Source organism: Bombina bombina, chromosome 2 (assembly GCF_027579735.1).
Source record: "Bombina bombina isolate aBomBom1 chromosome 2, aBomBom1.pri, whole genome shotgun sequence".
NCBI lineage: Eukaryota > Metazoa > Chordata > Amphibia > Anura > Bombinatoridae > Bombina > Bombina bombina.
The window spans coordinates 963,942,984-963,958,136 of record NC_069500.1 but is presented as its reverse complement, the minus strand read 5'-3'; the positions used below and the strand labels follow the sequence as shown (position 1 = coordinate 963,958,136).

At 41.1% G+C, this 15,153-nt stretch overlaps 1 protein-coding gene across 1 annotated transcript in view; it reads left to right on the top strand.

Moving 5' to 3' along the window:
* STPG2 (sperm tail PG-rich repeat containing 2) overlaps positions 1 to 15,153 on the top strand; it is an 829,206-nt gene that overhangs the window by 129,540 nt on the left and 684,513 nt on the right. The gene's annotated exons all lie outside the window — the stretch shown is intronic.

Sequence of the window (15,153 nt, the reverse complement as noted above, 5' to 3'; positions counted from 1 at the left end):
TGTATAATATTGTATATTTGATGATTTTTTTCAGGTTATTAAATACAAATTCTCCCAGAGTTTTCAAGCAGTATATCCCTGGACTGGTATAAAATAACAAAGCCCAGCCTTTTATACATAGATATGTTTGCAGTGCAATACCTGTTCTCTGACATATACAACTTTAATGTCCCTTTAAATAACATGTAAAATGTTAAATGTATATGCCAAGTTGCAAGCAAACCTTAATATCTGCGTATTTTGCCATCTGGCTTTTAAATACTGTTTTTTTGTTATATTTTTGGAATATATTTTGTGTAATGGGAAATTTTCAGGCTCACAAACCTTTCTGAATTTATTGTCTGAAATTCCCACAATATTGTTGCAGGATACCACTCTAACTAATGTGCTCAAAAAGACTAGATTATGTCTATAGTTTTACTATGTTAATATCCTTCCCTCTCAAAAACATAATGTATAGCTTTTTCATGGAAACAGAATCTGAGAATAAAGTGTTCTGAAAATTGTAAAACAAATGTACTATCTAACAAATATAACTTGATAATTTGCAAGTTTCCAATTTTTGATTAATATTCTGCCTTCTTTGTCTATCTTTAAGCAGCAATAGGCTTAGTTAATTTTTAGTCAAGTCGTTGAGTCCCAGACTATACTGCTAGAGCTACGACAATGATATATTAGCTACTTCTGGAAACACACTGTGAACTACCTGTGTGCAGCCATACTAGATAGAGGTCCATTAGATCCTAAATTAATGCACTCTGTGACTTTTAATTCTTTGCTGAATCTATTTCCATATTTAATTGTAGAAAGTCAAAAGAAAAAAGTTACAAAGCACCTCTTCATCCATTTCATTGTCACCAGGAGTGGTGATTAGTAATCCTTCTTAGAGTTATATTACAATGTTCACTTAAAATAATGCAGTTCCATGCTGAGTTTGCTTCAATTAAGCCATATTTTATTTGGTAATGACTTACCAAGTTGACAGTGACCTTGAAGTGGATATTGTCAACACTTCTTGGCACAAGTGCATGGTGATTTAGAGTTATTAATAGAGCATCAATTTATTCTTCTGTCCATGTCAGTATTTTTAAAAGGCTATTTAATTCAATTACAAATGTGATTTTTTTTTACCTGAGTAATGCTTATTGCTTAGACTAGTGGCTTAAGTAGCAGTCAATTTATATTATTTTAATGCAGTCATTTTAGCCATCGTATAAAGGCATAGATTTTTTTTAATGTGTTCATTTACAAAAGGATAGTCTCATACTAAACCACTTTTAAAAGGGAAATATGTTTGGTCTTATAATGGCTAAGTGTATGCTGACAATGTCCACAGATCAATACTAACTATAGGTAGGCAAACTCTTTGTCGTAATACACACAATTGTATGTAAATGACATGGCTAAACAGTTTTATTTTTGTAGCGCAAATGGCAATATTAATCAATGTGCAGGATGCAGGAGATCATGTATTTATAGTCCAGGTCAAAATAATAAGGCTGTCAAATATGTTTATATTGATAAAATGTATACGCATTCAGAGAAAAATCTTTATCTCTATGTTGAATTAATATTATTATTATTAGTATATTCGAATATAAATTTTAGTTAAAACTTTTTAATTGACATTACCAAAATAAGGTAATTTTAAAATGTATTTCAGGACGGACAGTTTTTGTCCGAAAACGTTTACATAATAGTAAAGCTTATACTTGCAAGACTCGTGGAGTGCTCTTTTTTTCTGCAGCTATCTACATATTTGGTGCACCCTGGGCGTTATCAATGATTCTGGAGTGCAGTCTGTATTGAACTTATATATATATATATATATATATATATATATATATATATATATCCTCCGTGTGTGTCTGCACTCCCAATGCTGTGTAGTCATCAACCAGGGTGCAAAGTCAAACAAGTATACAGTCTATATCCAATAAAGGACTGCACTCACTGGATTTAGTTTCAGAAACCTTCAAATCTTTATTGTGGTAACGTTTCGGGGTTCCCAGACCCCTTCCTCAGACCAGACAACAGTGCAAGTGAACAAAGTGTGCAATATATAGCACTAGCCCCACCCATCACAAACATCGAAATTGCGCCAAAAATCCATCACCATGGTAACACACAAACAAGGCCCCATGACCATACCACCAGAAAACACAATCAAAATACAAAATAAAACAAACTGCATATGCAAGTATTTTGCATAACCTCATAGTTGAACACTAATATGTACAATCATCAGTAGTAGTAGATATTCAGTAGTTACAATAGAATCACTGTAATTAGTTACTGATCCAGTTTAAGTAGCTTAAAGTATATTTAGACAAGCAATGATGGAAAACACACTAATCAAATAATCAAATAATCAAAGTAAACATCATGCAAGAAGAGGAATCTATCTATCAGTTGCACTGTTTAAAAACATATCCACCTCCCTGTATCCAGTTACAGGACTCAATCTTAAGGAAATATACACATAAGCCATATCATATAAACATTGCAACATAGATTAGGCATTTAAACTTCTAGCATTTGAACTAGATGAAAAATAAACAAATAATAAAAGTCAATCAGATATATATAGATATATATGAGGTCTGTTACTGCTAATTCAATGTCCCCCATATTTATCCCAAGGCTTGCTATGACCAATCCTATGTAAAAGTATGTGAGCTATAAGTACTAATCTGACATTCTGGCAGATACAAATATACAAAAATACAAAATTGTCAAGCCCCCTGGGCGCGCAGAGCAATGTGTTGTGTCCCATGCGAGTTGAATATAACAAAAAGGCCCGTAGTTCCCAGTGTCAGGGTTCTATGCAGGATGTCTTAGCCGGTGTATTATACCCTAGTGTTGGGAGCTAAGATAGATGTAAACATGGGTGCGTGTATTTACCTATGTAGCAAGTCTGTGTACCGAGTCTGTAGTGCATCAGTGAAACAGGCGCGGCTCAACTCGGTATAGCGTGAGTGAGCTTGGAGCACGACCGCATGGCTAATTAGCATAGCCTGTCAGTCAGTCAATGGGCGTAGCTAGGTCACGGAGTGACAGCGGAGCCTGTGATTAGAGTTATGCCGGGCTGCTACTATACCTATCTCAACTGAGCTTCTTTGTGAGCCCCAAGAAAATCAAAGCTAGTATATCAGGCTTATATTAAATGGTCACATAGGTCTTAAATATGGTCTATTGTGAATAAGTATGTATAATCATATGTGTGCCTAAACATCAGAGCATTTGGTGGGAGCTATCAAAAACCGCTGTGTGCGTGATAATGGGAGGCAGGCAGATTCAGGATAAGACGAACCTAGAGCAACACGGATTTGCTGCTTAAAACGTGAATCATTAGAAATTAAAAGATAAAAAATATAAAAAATTAAAAATAACCAAATTAATATTAAATCGTTAGTGAATAAATTAAATTAAATCAATAGCCAGCCTGCATCACAGGCCAAGTAGAGAAAAAAGGGGGGGTAGTTGGGTACTGCCATCATGGGTCTTACATGCTCATAAGAGCCACTAGGGTGTAATTTATATGAATGTTAGATCATGCACCACAGATATTATTACGGGGTAATTCTATTTAGAATAGGCACCATAGTAACAGTTTGACGAATGGTATACCATAGTTCAATGGTCTAATACCCCTACAGGTCCTCCCAAATGTAACATGTATAAAACATACTTGTGCCCGAGAAGGTCACTCGTACAGTAGGATCTCAATACAGATATCATTGACCCCTGTATACATATGGCAATCAAGTTGAGTTAGAGAGACACAATCAAAAGAGGGCACGCTACAGGTAGACATTTCAGTTGAGCCAAAATTTGCAGAGAATAGCAAAAGACAGAAAATATCAAAAAATCAAAAAATATATATCAAGGCAATATCAAGATGCTAAATGCACAGCGCCTACGGGTCACCATATCAAAAATGTATAGTACAAATGCACCCTAACCAGCATATATAATACACTAAGTGCTGTCAATACGAATACATTGTTGTGCACAAGGACATATACAACTGTGGTGAGTCAAGGCATCAGAGGAAACAGTGCCAATCATTCGACATGTTTAATCCTCTGGGGTAGATGGTATCTAGTCTATGGATCCATCTAGCCTCCATCTGCAAGAGTGTCCTGCCCCGGTCACCCCCACGCCTGAGGGGGGGGACGTGGTCAATTAAAATGAAGCGTAAATCTGTTACCTTGTGGCCTGCTTGCAAGAAATGTCTTGCCACCGGTTGATCCGAGGTCCCTTTGTCGATAGCAGTTCTTATCGCCGAGCGATGGTTTGCCATTCTTAAGCGTGCGTTGTCTGTTGTTTTGCCAACATAAAAACATCCACAGCAACAGCTCAGTAGGTATACGACATGGCTTGTCGTACAGGTGATGAAGTGCTTTATAGTGAATTTCTGGGTAGTATGGGGGTGTCTGAATACTTTGCATGGGATCATACCGCTGCAAGTTGTGCAGCCCTTGCATCTGTAACAACCCATTTTGTTAGTTCTAAGCCATTTCTTGGTGTAACTATGTTGAGGATCTGTTTGCATAAGTATGTCCCTTAGACTTCTACCCCGTCTATAGCCCATGATTGGTGGATCCATATGCCCAAAGGGTAGTGTCCGGTCTGTGCCCAGAATCTCCCACCTGTTACGAATTGAATCTGCCAATGGTTTCTTTCCTCTGTCAAAGGTGGTTGTAAAGACCATCCTTGGGGTCTCTTTCCTAATGATTGCTGGAGTGTCTTGTGCCATGTTTGTTTCAATTTCCTCTCTCACCTTCTTAATCAGGTTATCCTTATATCCCCTTTGTTGGAATTTCTCAGCCATCTGGTCCAGTTGGAGATCTCTATTTGTGGTCTCCGTGTTGTTTCGTACAACCCGTATCAGCTGTGATTTAATTATTGCCTTCCGGGTATGTGGGGGGTGATTGCTTGTGGCTTCTAGCAATGAGTTTCGGTCAGTAGGTTTAGAGAAAAGGGTTGTGAAAAGTCTATCATGTTTCTTATAAATCCGTAAATCAAGGAAATCTATCTTCTCTGGATCATATTTCAACTCAAATTTGATTGGGTTTGGTAGTGCATTGAGTTCGGTTACCCATTCAGTGAGGAGTCCCACTGGTCCATGCCACACAAAGAAGACATCATCAATGTACCTTCTATAGTGTCTTATCATTCCATGATTGAACACATCCATGACGTCTCTTTCAAATTGCTGCATGTAAAGGTTTGCATACGACGGTGCCATATTAGATCCCATGGCTGTCCCTGTCAATTGCTGGTAGAAAGTATCTTCAAAGCGAAAATAGTTCAATTTTAGACATTTCTCAAGAAGATTTAGGATAAAGGTTGTGGGTGGTCCTATGTATGGGTACTGGTCCAATGCTGCTGCAATTGCATTTATACCCCCGGCATGAGGGATCACCGTGTACAAACTTCTCACATCCATAGTTACCAGGATATCATCCTGGGTGATACCCTCCACAGTGTTAAGTATCTTAATAAGTTCACCTTGGTGTGTGTGTGTGTGCGTGTGTGTTGCTGTCCTTAAAAATCCAATATGTTGTTGTCATACTTGCAGACTTTTGTTAATCTCCACCAGTAAAGCAGAGGCAGTTGTCCTTATCAGCCAATGAGGATTTGGAGGAAGAATAAAACCAATACACAGAATTAGTTTAAATTTAAATGTAATCGACTTCACATTTTTCAGTGTATATATATATATATATATATATATATATATATATATATATATACAGTTGGATGTAAACGTTTAGGCACACCTGACAATTTCCATAATTTTAATTTATAAATAATTGGGTGTTTGGATCAGCAATTTCATTTTGATCTATCAAATAACTGAAGGATACAGTAATATTTCAGTAGTGAAATGAGGTTTATTGGATTAACAGAAAACGTGCAATATAATATGCATCAAAACAAAATTAGACAGGTGCATAAATTTGGGCACCCTTCTCATTTTGTTGATTTGAATACCTGTAACTACTTAGCACTGATTAATTGGAACACACAATTGGTTTGGTGAGCCCTTTGAGCCTTGAACTTCATAGACAGGTGCATCCAATCATGAGAAAAGGTATTTAAGGTGGCCAATTGCTAGTTGTTGTTCTCTTTGACTCTTCTCTGAAGAGTTGCAACATGGGGGCCTCAAAACAACTCTCAAATGACCTGAAAACAAAGATTGTTCAACATTATGGTTTAGGGGAAGGCTACAAAAAGCTATCGCAGAGATTTAAGCTGGCGGTGTCTACTGTGAGGAACATAGTGAGGAAATGGAGGACCACAGGCACAGTTCTTGTTAAGGCCAGAAGTGACAGGCCAAGTAAAATATCGGAGAGGCAAAGGATGGTGAGAACGGTCAAGAACAGCCCACAGACCACCTCCAAAAACCTACAACATCATCTTGCTGCAGATGGTGTCACTGTGCATCGTTCAACAATTCAGCGCACTTTGCACAAGGAGAAACTGTATGGGAGAGTGATGCGGAAGAAGCCTTTTCTGCTCACACGCCACAAACAGAGTCGCTTGAGGTATGCAAACGCAGATTTGGACAAGCCAGCTTCATTTTGCAAGAAGGTGCTGTGGACTGATGAAACAAAGATTTAGTTATTTGGTCATAACAAAGGGCGTTATGCATGGTGGCAAAAAAACACAGCATTCCAAGACAAACACTTGCTACCCACAGTAAAATTTGGTGGATGTTCCATCATGTTGTGGGGCTGTGTGGCCAGTGCCGGTACTGGGAATCTTGTTAAAGTTGAGGGTCGCATGGATTCCACTCAATATCAGCAGATACTTGAGAATAATGTTGAGGAATCAGTCACAAAGTTGAAGTTACGCCGGGGCTGGATATTTCAACAAGACAACTACCCAAAACACTGCTCAAAATCTACTCTGGCATTTATGCAGAGGAACAAGTACAATGTTCTGGAATGGCCATCCCAGTCCCCAGACCTGAATATCATTGAACATCTGTGGGGTGATTTGAAGTGGGCTATCCATGCTCGGCAACCATCAAACCTAACTGAACTAGAGATGTTTTGCAAGGAGGAATGGTCCAAAAAACCTTCATCCAGAATTCAGACACTCATTACAGGCTATAGGAAATATCTAGAGGCTGTTATTTCTGCTAAGGAGGCTCTAATTAATATTGATGCAATATTTCTGTTGGGGTGTCCAAATTTATGCACCTGTCTAATTTCGTTTGGATGCATATTGCACATTTTCTGTTAATCCAATAAACCTCATTTCACTACTGAAATATTACTGTGTCCTTCAGTTATTTGATAGATCAAAATGAAATTGCTGATCCAAACACCCAATTATTTATAAATGAAAATCATGGAAATTGTCAGGGGTGCCTAAACTTCTGCATACAATTGTGTATATATATATATATATATATATATATATATATATATATATATATATATATATATATATATATATATATATATATACAGGTAGCCCTCAGTTTACGCCGGGGTTAGGTTCCAGAAGGAATGGTTGTAAATTGAAACCGTTGTAAATTGAAACCTAGTTTATAATGTAAGTCAATGGGAAGTGAGGGAGTTAGGTTCCAGGCCCCTCTCAAAATTGGCATAAGTAACACCTAATACATTATTTTTAAAGCTTTGAAATTAAGACTGTAAATGCTAAACAGCATTATAAACCTAATAAAATAATCACACAACACAGAATATATAATTAAACTAAATTAAATGAACAAAAACATTTGCTAAACAGCATTATAAACCTAATAAAATAATCACACAACACAGACTTTACTTGCATTTTTCTGCAAACAGTTCTTTCTATGCCTTCCAATCTGGACTGATTTATAGACAGGAAGATCCTGTTCCTTTGCAAGCTGCTCGATAGCTCAGGTCTGGTTAAACTGATTAATTGCAGCTTGCTTGGCTTGCATATCTTTGCTGCAACACAAGCAGACAGCTCCACCTACTGGCTATTTTAATCAATGCACTGCTTCTCAATGCTTTTCAATAGCAGTCACATAACTGAAAAAAAGGTTGTTATTCTGAAACGGTGCAAATTGAACCGTTGTAAACCAAGGGCCACCTGCGTATATATATATATATATATATATATATATATATATATATATATATATATATATCAATATGCTGCTCTTTTATATACTGTAGCTGGTGGAACATTGTTTAGTACAATGTCATTTTAATATACTGTATCTTTTTACAATACAAAAAAAACCCTGTGAAATTAAATTGTGTTAATAATACCAAGCAATAGCAAAGTCTGTTGTTGGGGTTATATTACTGTAGGATAAAGGTATAGTTAGTTATCTGGGATCAAGTCTCTTGTCATTATATTGTCTTGTGATATACATTTGCAACCAACCCTGATGTTATAAACTATATTAATATAACAATGTTGGTTATGCAAAGCTAGGGAATGGGTAGTGTGATGAGAGCAGGATGTGATGTCACTAGTTTGTGGGCGGGGCTTAGGTCCGGTGTCTGTGTCGCAGTTAGTTTAGTACAATCAACCTGACTAGATGTGTATTGTTATGCTCTGCAATAAAATAGAGTTGTACCATCATTGCTGTGTCCTGCATATGTCCTGCATCTCATGACATGGTGTCAGAAGTTCTGGACTGCGCTTCTGTTCCTGATCGATTGCAATGTCAAAGTTTACCCCACCTGAGCCTTTTGACTTCTCTCAGCCTGCAGCTTGGCCCACATGGCGTCAGCGGTTTCAGCGCTTCAGGATTGCTTCCAAACTGAACAAGGAGAGTGGTGAAGTACAAGTCAATTCTCTTTTATACTCTATGGGGAAAGATGTGGAGCCAGTGTTCAATGCTTTTATTTTCCAAGAAAGGGAAGAATTTAACTTTGATATAGTTATGGATAAACTGAGTGCCCACTTTGTGCCCAAAAGAAATGTGATTCATGAGAGAGCTTGTTTTCACAAACGTAATCAGCGTGTGGGAGAATCTGTGGAGTCATTTGTGTGCAGCCTGTATGAATTAGCTGAATTCTGTGAGTTTGGTGTTGCTAAAGAAGAGCAAATCAGAGACAGAATAGTTATTGGAATTGCAGATGCTGAAGTCTCCCTGAAGCTGCAGTTAGAGCCTGATTTAACGTTAGACGGGGCTATTAGGATGGCCCGCCAGAGTGAACTGGTGAAAAAGCAAAGTGCTGATCTGAGGTCTGAGAGTATTGTGGATGAAGTGCAACAGTCTAGGAAAACTGCTAGTGAAAGGCACAGTGTGAGCGGTAGATCTAAAGTACTGGAAAGGCCTAGAAGTGGATGGGCGCAACATGGGCGATGCACACGGTGCTACCGGGCTCATGATCAGAGTGCTATATGCCCGGCCAGAGATAGAAGGTGCAGAAAATGCAACAGAATAGGCCATTTTGAAGTGGTGTGTAAAACTGAATACATTAAGGAAATGCAGGTGGACAGTGACCAGGAGGGTCAGGAAGTGTCTTTTGTGGGGTCTGTTGTGGAACGGACAAGCTCAGAGGAAGATTGGAAAGTTACTTTTACTGTAATGGGAGCCAAAGTTGATTTTAAGATTGACACAGGAGCAGATATCACTGTAATGTCTTTTGCTGAATTTATGAAACTGCCTCGACAGACCCAGCTGGCGAAGGTTACTACAAATGTCCATAGTCCTGGTGGCCGCATTGATTGTGTGGGGAAATTTCTTGCCAGCTGTGAGTACAAGCAAAGGACGTTTACCATGTGGGTGCATGTGATCCGAGGTCAGTGTGTTAACAGTTTATTGAGCAGAAAAGCAGCCTGTGACTTGGGCCTCGTGGCCAGAGTGAATGAGATTTCCGAAGATATGTTTGGCGAGTTGGGCCTACTGAACTGCAAACCTGTCCGTATAGCACTTAAAAGTGACGCAGTCCCATACAGTATTTCTACCCCTCGTAGAATCCCGTTCCCGCTCATGCCTCAAGTGAAGAAAGAGCTTATGCGCATGAAGTCTATGGGGGTTATTGAAGAGGTTGTTGAAGCGACTGATTGGTGTGCCCCCATTGTTCCAGTTGCAAAGAAAAATGGAAAGGTGCGCATCTGTGTGGACCTGAAAAGGTTGAATGAAGCAGTAAAGAGAGAGAGATTTGTGCTGCCGACATTAGAAGATATAGCTCTAACGTTGGCTGGGGCGAAGTTCTTTTCCACATTAGACGCTTCTAGCGGCTTTTGGCAGATCCCCCTGGATCCAAAGTGCCGCAAACTGACTACCTTTATCACACCGGTAGGTCGGTTCTGCTTCTGCAGACTCCCCTTTGGGATATCCTCTGCTCCTGAAATCTTTCAAAGGGAAATGAGTTCTCTCCTGAGTGACCACGTGGGCACAGCGGTCGTCATGGACGACATTCTAGTGTATGGGTCTACAGTGGAGGAGCATGATCAGCGTTTAAGTTGTGTGCTACAGGCTGGGCTGAAGCTGAATAAAGAAAAATGTCATTTTAGGAAAACTGAATTATGCTACTTTGGGCATATCATCAACGGGGATGGCATCAAGCCAGACCCCGAGAAAATTTGTGCTATTGAACAGATGAAAAGCCCTTCGGATGTGCATGAGCTGAGACAGATATTGGTCCTTGTAAACTACGTTGGCAAGTTTCTTCCAGATTTATCAACAGTTTTAAACCCTGTCACAGAGTTGCTTAAGAAAGACGTTGCCTGGGTCTGGGGACCTTCACAAGAAAAAGCTTTTCTGCATGCCAAGTCCCTGCTGGGGTCTGCCCCAGTGCTGGGGTTCTACGACCCTTCAAAAAAGACTGTGGTTAGTGCCGATGCAAGCAGTTATGGGTTGGGGGCTGCACTCCTGCAGCTGAATGACAACAAACTACAGCCTATCGCCTACTGTTCCCGCACACTGACGGCTGCGGAGTCAAAATACGCCCAAATTGAGAAAGAGTGCCTGGCTGCAGTTTGGGCCTGTGTGCGCTTTCAGCATTATCTAGTGGGTTTGGAGAAATTTAGTCTGGAAACTGACCACAAACCGCTAGTCCCTCTAATCAATTCTTATGACATTGACAAAACACCTTTGAGATGCCAGAGACTTTTAATGAGATTGCTCAGGTTCAATGTTCAGGCAGTGCATGTGCCGGGGAAACAACTGGTTGTGGCAGATACACTATCCAGGCTCCCGCTGGCTGCTGCTAAAGAATCCTCCATGGAATCGGATGTGAAAGTGTATGTTGATTCAGTTCTGGCCTCTAAGTCCATTTCTTCAAGGAAACTGGAAGAGATAAAGAAAGAGACATATTTGGACACAGATCTGCAAGAACTTATAAGGTACATAAAAGAAGGCTGGCCCGAGAACCGGGCAGCCTGGATGTCTTTAAATGCTTACCAGCCAGAGAGGTCGCAGCTCACAGAGCTGGAGGGGTTGGTGCCTTTCCAAGACCGCATTGTAATTCCTGTCAGTATGAGGAAGGAGATGTTAAACAGGATTCACGATGGCCACTTAGGCATTACAAAGTGCAGAGAAAGGGCAGCTACAGCCGTGTGGTGGCCTGGGATCAGCTCCGACATTGCAAATCACGTGTCTAAATGTGCCTTTTGCCGGGAACGCCGGCCTACTCAGAGAAGGGAGCCCTTGATGTCTACTCCGCTGCCTGTGGGGCCGTGGCAGAAAATAGCTGCTGATTTGTGTGAACTGCACGGGAAAAAGTTTCTTGTTGTGATCGACTACTATTCCAGGTATTTGGAAATTGCACCCCTGAATGATATCACAAGTCAGGCCGTTATCATTCGCCTGAAGAGCTTGTTCGCCCGCTGGGGCATTCCAATGGAGCTGGTGAGTGATAATGGTATGCAGTTCGCTTCTACAGAGTTCAGTGCTTTCAGCAGGGAATATGATTTTGTACATTCTACGTCAAGTCCACATTATCCGCAGGCCAACGGAATGGCTGAAAGGGCAGTTCAAACAACAAAATTCATTCTAAAGCAATCTGAGCCGTACCTAGCCCTCTTGTCATACAGGGCGACGCCCATTCAAGCCACCGGGTTTAGCCCGGCACAGCTGATGCTAGGACGCCAGATTCGCACCACTTTACCCTCAGTGGGTGTCTTCAAGCCGCCTGGCCCTGTTCCTCGGGACAAAGTCCTTAGGAGGGATGAAGAGGCCAAAAAGGGTTATCGTTTCTTCTACGACAGGAGACATTCTGTCAGGCCTTTACAGGAACTGAAAGCGGGCCAAAGTGTCAGAATTAAACTGGATGATGAGAAGAAATGGAAGACGCCTGCTACGGTAGTGGGCCGCTCTCCAGAACCAAGGTCTTACACAGTCCTTACAGAGGGAGGGACGGTTACACGCCGTAACCGAAGACATCTTCAGCCTGTACCTGAGAGTCTGGAACCGGATACCTCAGTACCACCGCCGGTGGGATCCCCTGTTCTAAGAGAGGTGCCTTCCCCTCAACAAGATCACAGCGGGGATATATCTTTGCCTCCAGCAGACTCTTGTTCACCATCTTCTGTATCAGAGGACAGTTCATGCAAAGTTACATCAAGCGGAAGAGTGGTGAAACTTCCGGCCCGATACAGGGACTGACTTTAGCTAGAACAGTGACCGGAAGTATGGGCAGAATAATCCCATGGTCACTGTGGACTAGGGTAGTCTACCCCGATGTCCAAGTCAGGATGTAATTTATTTGTTCATGTTTTCTAATCTATCTGTTTTTATAATGTTCAAAAACAAAAATGTTGTTGTATACCCTGTTGGTGTACCTTGTTATTTATTATATGCAAATGTATGCTTTGCCTTTGAAAAAGGGGAAGATGTGATGAGAGCAGGATGTGATGTCACTAGTTTGTGGGCGGGGCTTAGGTCCGGTGTCTGTGTCGCAGTTAGTTTAGTACAATCAACCTGACTAGATGTGTATTGTTATGTTCTGCAATAAAATAGAGTTGTACCATCATTGCTGTGAAATTAAATTGTGTTAATAATACCAAGCAATAGCAAAGTCTGTTGTTGGGGTTATATTACTGTAGGATAAAGGTATAGTTAGTTATCTGGGATCAAGTCTCTTGTCATTATATTGTCTTGTGATATACATTTGCAACCAACCCTGATGTTATAAACTATATTAATATAACAATGTTGGTTATGCAAAGCTAGGGAATGGGTAGTGTGATGAGAGCAGGATGTGATGTCACTAGTTTGTGGGCGGGGCTTAGGTCCGGTGTCTGTGTCGCAGTTAGTTTAGTACAATCAACCTGACTAGATGTGTATTGTTATGCTCTGCAATAAAATAGAGTTGTACCATCATTGCTGTGTCCTGCATATGTCCTGCATCTCATGACATGGTGTCAGAAGTTCTGGACTGCGCTTCTGTTCCTGATCGATTGCAATGTCAAAGTTTACCCCACCTGAGCCTTTTGACTTCTCTCAGCCTGCAGCTTGGCCCACATGGCGTCAGCGGTTTCAGCGCTTCAGGATTGCTTCCAAACTGAACAAGGAGAGTGGTGAAGTACAAGTCAATTCTCTTTTATACTCTATGGGGAAAGATGTGGAGCCAGTGTTCAATGCTTTTATTTTCCAAGAAAGGGAAGAATTTAACTTTGATATAGTTATGGATAAACTCAGTGCCCACTTTGTGCCCAAAAGAAATGTGATTCATGAGAGAGCTTGTTTTCACAAACGTAATCAGCGTGTGGGAGAATCTGTGGAGTCATTTGTGTGCAGCCTGTATGAATTAGCTGAATTCTGTGAGTTTGGTGTTGCTAAAGAAGAGCAAATCAGAGACAGAATAGTTATTGGAATTGCAGATGCTGAAGTCTCCCTGAAGCTGCAGTTAGAGCCTGATTTAACGTTAGACGGGGCTATTAGGATGGCCCGCCAGAGTGAACTGGTGAAAAAGCAAAGTGCTGATCTGAGGTCTGAGAGTATTGTGGATGAAGTGCAACAGTCTAGGAAAACTGCTAGTGAAAGGCACAGTGTGAGCGGTAGATCTAAAGTACTGGAAAGGCCTAGAAGTGGATGGGCGCAACATGGGCGATGCACACGGTGCTACCGGGCTCATGATCAGAGTGCTATATGCCCGGCCAGAGATAGAAGGTGCAGAAAATGCAACAGAATAGGCCATTTTGAAGTGGTGTGTAAAACTGAATACATTAAGGAAATGCAGGTGGACAGTGACCAGGAGGGTCAGGAAGTGTCTTTTGTGGGGTCTGTTGTGGAACGGACAAGCTCAGAGGAAGATTGGAAAGTTACTTTTACTGTAATGGGAGCCAAAGTTGATTTTAAGATTGACACAGGAGCAGATATCACTGTAATGTCTTTTGCTGAATTTATGAAACTGCCTCGACAGACCCAGCTGGCGAAGGTTACTACAAATGTCCATAGTCCTGGTGGCCGCATTGATTGTGTGGGGAAATTTCTTGCCAGCTGTGAGTACAAGCAAAGGACGTTTACCATGTGGGTGCATGTGATCCGAGGTCAGTGTGTTAACAGTTTATTGAGCAGAAAAGCAGCCTGTGACTTGGGCCTCGTGGCCAGAGTGAATGAGATTTCCGAAGATATGTTTGGCGAGTTGGGCCTACTGAACTGCAAACCTGTCCGTATAGCACTTAAAAGTGACGCAGTCCCATACAGTATTTCTACCCCTCGTAGAATCCCGTTCCCGCTCATGCCTCAAGTGAAGAAAGAGCTTATGCGCATGAAGTCTATGGGGGTTATTGAAGAGGTTGTTGAAGCGACTGATTGGTGTGCCCCCATTGTTCCAGTTGCAAAGAAAAATGGAAAGGTGCGCATCTGTGTGGACCTGAAAAGGTTGAATGAAGCAGTAAAGAGAGAGAGATTTGTGCTGCCAACATTAGAAGATATAGCTCCAACGTTGGCTGGGGCGAAGTTCTTTTCCACATTAGACGCTTCTAGCGGCTTTTGGCAGATCCCCCTGGATCCAAAGTGCCGCAAACTGACTACCTTTATCACACCGGTAGGTCGGTTCTGCTTCTGCAGACTCCCCTTTGGGATATCCTCTGCTCCTGAAATCTTTCAAAGGGAAATGAGTTCTCTCCTGAGTGACCACGTGGGCACAGCGGTCGTCATGGACGACATTCTAGTGTATGGGTCTACAGTGGAGGAGCATGATCAGCGTTTAAGTTGTGTGCTACAGG